This window comes from Ictalurus furcatus, chromosome 19 (assembly GCF_023375685.1).
Source record: "Ictalurus furcatus strain D&B chromosome 19, Billie_1.0, whole genome shotgun sequence".
Classification (NCBI taxonomy): Eukaryota; Metazoa; Chordata; class Actinopteri; order Siluriformes; family Ictaluridae; genus Ictalurus; species Ictalurus furcatus.
The window spans coordinates 1,103,001-1,114,423 of record NC_071273.1 but is presented as its reverse complement, the minus strand read 5'-3'; positions in this window follow the sequence as shown (position 1 = coordinate 1,114,423).

The window sequence follows — 11,423 nt, the reverse complement described above, 5'->3', positions numbered from 1 at the left end:
TTGGTAATTTCTTTTTCTTTGAAAAACACATCAATTTTGTTTTTTTCTACTGACAATCTGAAGCTCCAATTATTCGCCAATTTTTCTACTTCTTTAACTGCTTTCTGCATACTACTTTCCATGTATGCTGCATTTCTTCCCCTTTTCCACAATGCACCATCGTCCGCATAAAGGGATTTCCCCATTCCTTGTCCAATTCCGGAAAAGATGTCATTTATCATAATGTCAAAAATAACTGGGCTACAAACACTTCGTTGTGGTGTACCATTGTCAATATTATATATTGTAGATTACCTTGTACCAACCCTTACTTGGAAGGTCTTGTCTATTAGAAAATCCATTATCCATTATATAGTTTACCTTTGATTCCCAATTATCTAATTTGATTAGGAGTCCCTCTTTCTATAGCATATCATATGCTTTTTCCACATCAAAAAACACTCCTATTAAAGATTTCTTTATTCACCATTGCCTTTCTAACTTCTGATTCTAGGCTTATGATTGAATCCATGGTATTACGTCCTTTTTTAAAACTACTGTGGTGAGAGTACGGTAAGGGCCTCATACTGTAAAATTAAGTTGCTGTAAGGGCCTCATACTGTAAAATTATATTGCGGTAAGGGCCTCATACTGTAAAATACATTTACAGGTAAGCTCCTGTAAAGGGGCAGTTGCAGTAAATTACTGGCAATAGTGCTGCCAGTAAGTTACAGCAAAAATGCAATACAATGTCTAACAGTGCAGACAGAGTACAGGTAAACAGGAAATGCTTTTATTTTAGTAAGAATAGGAAGGGGGAAGGTGAGGGCGTGAGGTCGTTCTCCTCATTGGTTGCCAGCTGTGTGTGGGTTTCTGCCGCCCCACCTCATAGCCACGTGCTTCTCTGCTTTCCAAAACACTCGTGTTGCTGAAGCAGAACTTACTTCCATCATTAAGACACACCAGATCGTTACAATCTAACATTTGTTTTACAGCATTCCCATTTTGATCACTTTATTCACTTCCCCACAATGTACTGTACGCATTAAAGTCCACACTAATGTAAAGTTTCCTTCTCCTCCAATGTTTTTAATTAAGTCCTTATTTAATCTTTTATACAGATTCTAAAAAAATGTATTACCCTTATACTCTGATTTCCAGCTCATACTTCAACCACTACCAATTCAAATTCCTCATTCACATCCACCTCCCAGTATGCTACTCATTGTTTAATAAAAGTTACTACTCCCCTTCATTTCCTTTAATCCTATCTTTGTGCACTGCCGAATATCCTTGAACCACAAAGTTTAAATATGATTTTAACCAAGATTCTTGTACACATATTACATGAGGTTTAGTCTTGAAATTATCTATATATTTTAAATTCTTGCCCATTTAATATTAAGCTTCTTCTACTCCAGTGCAAGATTATCATCACCATTATGAGCCTCCACATGCAGTCTGGGTATTAATAACTTGCATTTTTAGTTTTTCATTTATCTGATCAACTGTTATTCCATCTACCTTCAAATACTTATCTGCTGCTCGTATGATTATTTTTATTTTTTCTGTTCTACACACTTTAGGCCAAGCAGTTCACTTCCGCAATAAAAGTAATGAATGCCAACTTATCTGCCATAATATTATTTTCATTTGCCTTTTCTTGGTTCAGACATTCGTTACTCATCCTCGAGACTGCATCTATCTTCTCTACTTCTTTCTGTCACCTGAAATCCTTTGATTGCTTCAGCATATGTTAATCCTTCTGTTATCTTAACAATTTGTACCTTAGCAGCATTTTTCCTTACTTGACATCCTCCGTGTCCCATGCTATATTCTCCCCCACAGTTGCAGCATTTTGGCTTGGTACCTTCCTCACACTTTCCATATTCATGGTCCCCATCCCCCCACCTTGCACATCTTTGTTTTCCTCTACATTCTGTTGCCACATGACCATACTTCTGGCACTTGAAACATCTCAGTGGGGGTGGGATATATGGTCGAACTGGGTGACTTGTAACTCCTAAAAATCTGGCATTTTTTGTTCATCAAAATGTAACATCACTGATAGGCTACCCATCTTCTCCTTGTTTCGAGTATATTTCAGTCTGTTTGCATCCATCACTTTTGCTCCTGACAAACTTTTCTTAATTATATCAACAGAAAAATTAATAGGTATTCCTGTGATTACTCCTCTCATCCATTTCTTTTCTTCCATAACATTACATGTTAATTTTGTCCTAATAATAGGATCATTTTACCATTTCGCAACATCTTAGCACTTCAGTGTTTCCAGTGGTTTCTTTCAATGTTTTTGTCCATTTTAAAGGATGCACATTATTTACTCCTTCTGACATAAACTTTGCTAAAACCTTAAAATACTCTTTCCTTCTTATAGACTGGATATCATCTTTCTCACTTTCTGTACCTGATGTTTGACTCCAATCTTTCCTTCTTTTGCACTTTTCAACTAAAGTCCACTTGCTAGTTTAGTTTCTTCCATTTTCCCCGTCAGATAAGTGTTCCTCTATATTTGAGTCATTCTGGCCTCTGTGCCATTTCAGACCATCATGACTTCAGTCACAACCCAGTGATGCCAACCGCCATCGTGTTGGTTTCCTGTAATAATGTCATCAATTATGACGTGAAGCTTTCAGCTGTGTTCAATTTCTGCTCTGTCCCATATGACACTCTCTGCACTTGTGGACCTCCTCTGAGTACACAGTTTGGTGACATCAGCTAATGCAGACCTATGGGGCACAAAAGGTTGAGTCCAATTTCATAATTTATATAATAGTCTGACTAAAAGAAAGTAAAGGTTGAAATTGGCCTGAGCAGAACAAAAAGGGAAACTTAAGCCATTTCATGCACATGATTGTATAATTATATGATGTTTGTTCTTTTATATCAGTAAAGCCAATTACTTTTAACCTTTCTCTTGTCTCCTGTGAATGCTGACACACATCCCCACCTCCTTATCGAACCTGGACCATCTGGTCCACTGTGTAGCAGTTTATAATCTGCAGGTCCTCAGCTAAATATTGCTGCAGCATTACTGGTTAGCAAACTATTAATCTGAAATTTCAAGCAGCGCTACACACTCTCACAACTCTCACAATTATCCAATTGAAATTGATATTGATATAACCCTAACCCTAAACTTTCTGGGTACAACAATCATTATCCTTATCCGGTCATTATGTAATTTGGTATGGGACTATATCTAAAATTTAATCTTCAATACACTTATATTATAGAGCAAGACCAAACTAAGCTCATCTGATTCTAGTGTCTAGGATAACATATCAAACAAATGTGAGCCTACTAGGTAATTAAAATGTGTCTCTTAGATCTGTGTAGTGAGCTAAAAGGTAACTGTTAAGTTACTAAAAGTATATTTTATTTGCTTTACTGTTTTTAGACAACAGCGTTGTGATTATTTCTGATGACGAGTTTCCTGAGACAACCGTGCAAGGTCTTTTAAATCTGAGCTCTACTCGTAAGTCATAACATAAATTTATGAATGTTTCATGCTGTAAAGTCTTTCATAAGCATTTATATTTTTGTTTATGTCATATTCAGAAGTTGAGGACATCGTGACTATCAGTGGTGATGATGGTGATAATTCAGGTGAGTTGACATATATTTTACCTTCTATTTGTCCCAGTGCAAAAAGCTCTCTTACATGTTCTGTGACTTATAGATACGAGTGATTTCGAAAATGGTGGTACTACAGAAGAACAAGAGGAATTCAACTCAGAATCCGACATTCAACTCAAGATTGAATTACAGGACATCTGCACAGTGTGGCATGAATTCTCATGAATTCTTTTCCAGTAAAGACTGCTTTACTGGAAAACTTTGGACAGCTTGATTATAAATTTGAATCTGATCGAGGTACAGAATTTGTCCCTTTACTGTACAACATACTTGAAAATTTGAATAGATGCCTCCCAGTGAACATAAAGTTGATTAGAAAATTTTATGATAGATATGGTGCAGAAACGACCAAAATGCAGTTCAGATACAGAGCCTAAAAAAATGGGAACCGAAAATTCTCCATTACCCTATGATTTCTATTATGATGGAAACCAGAATTCTTCAAATGGTCTGTTACATCATGCTCCATACACAATCCTGAACTCATGTTTATCTGATGTGATCTACTGGCTGAATGAAAGTTTAATTCCCTCACACCAGGTTGTTAGTCAGAGCCCTATTCAGAGTCCAAATTACAACGTATCAAACACACCAGTGACACCATACAACATATTTTCTGAATTAAATCAATGTCTGTTGGAGTTACAAAATAACCTAAATGAACATGGTCATTTAGTACAATTAAACCCTGATGCCACATTCTACCAAGAGAAGATTCTTAGTTCTCCCAACACCCGCATTCTTTTCAAAACCTTTTCCTCTCTACTCTGTCCCCCTCCTCCCCCTTCCCCTACTTCTCTCACTGCAGATGACTTTGCGACTTTCTTTACCAACAAGGTTACATCAATCAGAAACCTGTTCTCAGCCCCAGACATGCATAGACTGACTCCTCCTCCGGGTAACTCCCAACTGACTTCCTTCTCTCTCCTCTCAGAGACTGATGTCTCTAATCTCCTCCTCTCTAGCCGTCCCACAACCTGTCCTCTTGACCCTATCCCTTCTCACCTTCTTCAGTCCATCTCTCACACACTATTACCTGCACTCACACACATCTTTAACACATCTCTACTGGCACATACCCTACCTCATTTAAGCAAGCCCGGGTAACCCCACTGCTTAAAAAACCATCACTCAACCCTGCTATAGTTGACAACTACAGACCTGTTTCCCTACTCCCTTTTCTTTCAAAAACTCTTGAAAGAGCCGTTTTTAATCAACTCTCAAATTTTCTCACACAGAACAACCTCCTGGACACCAAGCAGTCTGGCTTCAAGAGCAACCACTCCACGGAGACTGCTCTGCTTTCCGTCACTGAAGCCTTACGACTAGCAAGAGCAACCTCTAGATCATCTGTCCTCATCCTACTTGACCTCTCTGCTGCTTTCGACACTGTGAACCATCAGATCCTCCTGTCAACTCTCTCCAGCCTGGGCATCACTGGAACGGTTCTGCGCTGGGTGGAATCTTATCTCTCTGACAGATCCTTCAAGGTATCATGGAGGGGAGGTATTTCTGAAACTCAGCAACTCACAACTGGCGTTCCACAGGGGTCAGTTCTGGGTCCACTCCTCTTTTCTATCTACACCACATCTCTAGGGCAGGTGATTGAGTCTCATGGCTTCTCATATCATTGCTATGCTGATGACACCCAGCTCCATTTGTCCTTCCAGCCTGACGATCCATCCGTCTCTGCACGCATCTCTACTTGCCTTTCGGACATCTCGGTCTGGATGAAGGAAAACCATCTTAAACTTAACCTGGCAAAATCTGAGCTTCTCGTTATCCCAGCCTGTCCCTCAATCAACCACAACCTCACTGTACAGCTCGGCTCACTCACACTCATGCCAACCAGGATGGCCAGGAACCTTGGGGTGATTCTTGATAATGGCTTGACCTTTGCAGACCATATCTCAGCAACTGCAAGGTCCTGTAGGTTCATCCTTTACAACATCAAGAAAATCCGACCCTACATCACCAAACAGGCTACACAGATTCTAGTCCAGGCTCTTGTTATCTCTAAACTGGACTACTGCAACTCACTGCTTTCAGGCCTCCCAGCCAGCTCCATCAAACCCCTTCAGATGATTCAGAATGCTGCAGCGCGCCTCATCTTCAACCAGTCCAAGAGAACCCATGTCACACCCCTCTTCATCTCCCTCCACTGGCTTTCTGTAGCTGCCCGCATCAAGTTCAAGGCCTTGATGCTCACCTACAAGACCTTGTCAGGAACAGCACCCTCCTACCTCAACTCTCTCCTGAAGGCCTACGTTCCCTCTCGCAATCTGCGATCGATTAGTGACCGACGTTTAGCAGTTCCAACTCAGTGTGGCGCAAGGTCCCTTTCCAAAACCTTCACACTAACTGTTCCTCAGTGGTGGAATGCACTTCCAATATCAATCCGGACCGCAGAATCTCTCACCATCTTCAAAAAACAACTAAAGACCCACCTCTTCAATGAACACCTAACAAACTCATAAAAAAAATTAAAAAAATCCACTTACACCTCTACTCTGCACTTTGCTTCTTCTGGAATTCAATTAATAGATCTCGTATGGTAGCACTTATTGTATTGTTCTCTGCTTGATATCGCTTTGCTTGTATCTTTCTCATTGTAAGTTGCTTTGGATAAAAGCGTCTGCTAAGTGAATAAATGTAAATGTAAATGATGCAGTCACCAGTTGAATGATAATTTAAGATGGTCAGACCAGAGCAATACTCAAAATGAAAATCCTAGCCGAAATTCCAGTCAAACTGTATAAAGCACGCCGGTGACGTCGTACGACATATTTTTCGAATTAAATCAATGTCTGTTAGTTACAAAATAACCTAAATGAACAAAGACAATCTATGCAGATAAATCCTTGTTTAATAGATGCAGTGAATCAACTCAATGAAAACATGGCATTATCTCCCCATCACAATATCGTCTCAACTCCAGAAATCCCTCACTAACCTAGACCGTTATCTTCTCATGATATGTTATACAAACTTAATCAAAGTCTTACGAGGATAAATGACAGTCTGGTTAACTGAATCGAATCCCCTGCCAGTATTTCACAAAATCCAGGAAATGATAATGAGTACAACCGTCCAATGGAAAACATGGAATCGCCTGATATCAAATCGCTAATAATTTAATTTCTGCTGAGGATGTCGTCACCGTTGAAATCAGGGGTGATACGATCAATGTTTCATCACACGTTCAATTAGTCAACAGTGTCATCGATTTACATTCTTTTCTGACCATGCTCGAAAATGCAATTCAGAGTAAACGCAAATTTTTTTTACAGATAATACGCTTGAAATAGGGGCGCACAGTGGCTTAATGGTTAGCACGTTGGCCTCACACCTCCAGGGTCAGGGGTTCGATTCCCACCGTGGCCCCGGTGCTGCGGGGGTTTCCTCTGGGTACTCCGGTTTCCTCCCCCAGTCCACAGACATGCATGTAGGCTGATTGGCATGTCCAATGTGTCCGTAGTGTATGAATGGGTGTGTGAATGTGTATGTAATTGTGCCCTGTCCAGGGTGTACCCTGCCTTGTGCCCGATGCTCCCTGGGATAGGCTCCAGGTTTCCCCGTGACCCTGAAAAGGATTAAGCGGTATAGAAGACGGATAGACCCTTGAAATAGTTGTCCAAATCGTCCAACAACCTCGGGGTGGTGCAATTAGAAGGAAAATAGGCCATATATTCAAATCAGAAACCATGCAGAAGAAAATGAAGCATCCATACATTTTTCACAACCGAGACATGTGTTTTGCCATGTGCGTTACCCAACATTTGAATCGTAAAAAAAGATTTTGAAATTAAACAAATCGCTAGACAATTACAACATGATGTGGGATTATCTGTAAACACCGCAGTCTGGTTTGCCGATGTACTGAGATTTGAGAGACATTTGAATTGTAAAATCGTAATCGTACACTGTTCTGCCAGCAAAGCCGGATACTCTTTTTTCCAAACTAGCAAAACTCCCCATGAAAAACCGATTTAATTGTTTTTGCATGACAACCACTAATATGGGGTTAATATGGGGACTTTTAGGAACAAGTCATGTTTGTCACTCGGGGTTTGACGTTTTATGGAAACATAAATGCGATTATATCTGCAACGTTTGTCATGATGCCGATTGTCACAATCACCCTAAGAATGTAACTAAATGTCCAGCGTGTCGGAGATTATGTAGATCATAATACTGTTTTGACCGGCAAAAAGCAAAGATTCATTCGAGCAAAGGCGAATATTCTATGTGTGAAACGGGATTCTACTGTGATAAATGTAAATGTGTGATATGGGATTAACCTTTTAAACGTAAGGTACACGTGCGTACCGATTCCAAATGCATACTCTGTGGCCAAAACCTCGACGAGGATATCGAGCATAGATGTTTTATACAACCAACTAGGAAAGAATGTGACAATCAGAATTATGTGTTTTATGATTTCGAGACTAGACAGGAAGCTAATGTCTATAGTCTGTAGTCATGTAGCTAATTTCTTATGCTGAATTGATTTTGAGGGAGAGGAGTGGGTAGCTGAAGGGTATTATTGCGTCAGTGCATTTGTTTCATGGTGTACAGATAAGTGAGGAGTGTTGGGAACATGCTATAGGGAGGGTATAGTTTACTATTTTTTATGCTCGTCTTGGACTTTTCCAGTTTAAAGTTTTATATACAGTGAGGGAAAAAAGTATTTGATCCCCTGCTGATTTTGTACGTTTGCCCACTGACATAGAAATGATCAGTCTATAATTTTAATGGTAGATTTATTTGAACAGTGAGAGACAGAATAACAACAAAAAAATCCAGAAAAACGCATGTCAAAAATGTTATAAATTGATTTGCATTTTAATGAGGGAAATATGTATTTGACCCCTCTGCAAAACATGACTTAGTACTTGGTGGCAAAACCCTTGTTGGCAATCACAGAGGTCAGACGTTTCTTGTAGTTGGCCACCAGGTTTGCACACATCTCAGGAGGGATTTTTTCCCACTCCTCTTTGCAGATCTTCTCCAAGTCATTAAGGTTTCGAGGCTGACGTTTGGCAACTCAAACCTTCAGCTCCCTCCACAAATTTTCTATGGGATTAAGGTCTGGAGACTGGCTAGGCCACTCCAGGACCTTAATGTGCTTCTTCTTGAGCCACTCCTTTGTTGCCTTGGCCGTGTGTTTTGGGTCATTGTCATGCTGGAATACCCATCCACGACCCATTTTCAATGCCCTGGCTGAGGGAAGAAGGTTCTCACCCAAGATTTGACGGTACATGGCCCTGTCCATCGTCCCTTTGATGCGGTGAAGTTGTCCTGTCCCCTTAGCAGAAAAACACCCCCAAAGCATAATGTTTCCACCTCCATGTTTGACGGTGGGGATGGTGTTCTTGGGGTCATAGACAGCATTCCTCCTCCTCCAAACACGGCGAGTTGGGTTGATGCCAAAGAGCTCCATTTTGGTCTCATCTGACCACAACACTTTCACCCAGTTGTCCTGTGAATCATTCAGATGTTCATTGGCAAACTTCAGACGGGCATGTATATGTGCTTTCTTGAGCAGGGGGACCTTGCGGGCGCTGCAGGATTTCAGTCCTTCACGGCGTAGAGTGTTACCAATTGTTTTCTTGGTGACTATGGTTCCAGCTGCCTTGAGATCATTGACAAGATCCTCCCGTGTAGTTCTGGGCTGATTCCTCACTGTTCTCATGATCATTGCAACTCCACGAGGTGAGATCTTGCATGGAGCCCCAGGCCGAGGGACATTGACAGTTCTTTTGTGTTTCTTCCATTTGCGAATAATCGCACCAACTGTTGTCACCTTCTCACCAAGCTGCTTGGCAATGGTCTTGTAGCCCATTCCAGACTTGTGTAGGTCTACAATCTTGTCCCTGACATCCTTGGAGAGCTCGTTGGTCTTGGCCATGGTGGAGAGTTTGGAATCTGATTGATTGATTGCTTCTGTGGACAGGTGTCTTTTATACAGGTAACAAGCTGAGATTAGGAGCACTCCCTTTAAGAGTGTGCTCCTAATCTCAGCTCGTTACCTGTATAAAAGACACCTGGGAGCCAGAAATCTTTCTGATTGAGAGGGGGTCAAATACTTATTTCCCTCAGTAAAATGCAAATCAATTTATAACATTTTTGACATGCGTTTTTCTGGATTTTTTTGCTGTTATTCTGTCTCTCACTGTTCAAATAAACGTACCATTAAAATTATAGACTGATCATTTCTTTGTCAGTGGGCAAACGTACAAAATCAGCAGGGGATCAAATACTTTTTTCCTTCACTGTAGAGTCCATTTGTTTAAGTTGAGATTTTTTGTAATATATTTGAATGTAGAGGACAAGTGTGATAAATACCATGTTTTTTTTTGTTATTTTGGCTATATGTTTTTCTTCTGCCTTGATCTCCATGGTTTTTGGTCTGGTTTTTTTACCATCATGTCCACTATTCTCAGGGTAGATTTAAAGCCTTGTCCATTGATTGTTGTATTTGGGATTCTTGATGTTTTAGTTTTATTGAGTTTGATATAAAATGATGTTATTGTTTTTATATTTTTACGGGCTATTGTGTGCAGATTCCACTATCACAGTGACTGTGTTGACATTTTACGCCGTGCAAGAGAGCTCCAGAGTTTTCTCTTATAGAGCCCCACAGTTATGGAACAGCCTTCCAATTAGTGTTCGGGACTCAGACACAGTCTCAGTGTTTAAGTCTAGGCTTAAAACATATTTGTTTACTCAAGCCTTGACTTTCTGTTACGCTAGGCACAGTCTGTACAATCTCTTCTCTCCCTCTTTCCTTCTGTCAAGACACACACGATTTTATGGAGATACTAGAGATCCTGATCCTTTCTGCTCTCTGGACCTGCCTGATCCGTTCCGATGCCCTACCTCGGGATGGAGGTACCTCTGGTCATCTACTCCAATTCCAGATTGCTGGGACTATGGTTGCTTCTAAGGCCAAACAGACTTCATTTTACACTATCTGTTGTTACCCAGATGAGGATGGGTTCCCTTCTGAGTCTGGTTCCTCTCAAGGTTTCTTCCTCTTAACTTCTTAGGGAGTTTTTCCTTGCCAGCGTTGCCACCGGCTTGCTCAATTGGGATAAATTCACACAAATTTAAATCTGTATACCATGTTTATATGTTTCTGCAAAGCTGCTTTGAGACAATGTCCATTGTAAAAAGCGCTGTACAAATAAAATTTAATTGAATTGAATGGTTACTGTGAAGATGGACAAAAAGGTAAGGCTTTTGAGTTTCTTGGATGTTTTTATCATGGCTGTGAAAAATGTTTTCCTCAATGACCCCGGATCCTCTTATCTCATCCAAAGCTACCTTTGGAGATGTCTGTCAAAAATCGATGGAGAAAATTAAGAATTTGCAAGACACTCACAATTTGAAAGTCACGCTGATGTGGGAACACGAGTGGAATGAAATAAAGAAAAACGACAACCGCGTGTTAAACTTTCTAAAAGACTTTGACTTTCCTGAGCATTTAAACCCGTGAGATGCTCTTTTCGGCGGTCAAACAAATGCATTACATTTGCATTATATAACTCAGCCTGGTGAGAGAATTGATTATTTAGATTTTACCTCTCATTACCCAATTTTAAATAAGACAAAGACGTACCCGATCGATTACCCTACCATCATTTATCATGACATTAAACCAACAAAATATTATTTCGGTATCGTCAGAGCAAAAGTATTACCACGTTGGGGTCTGTGGGCACATGCCCAGCAAACAATTCAACGTAGAATTGTCGGCGAAAAGTCGCAAAGATTACCGT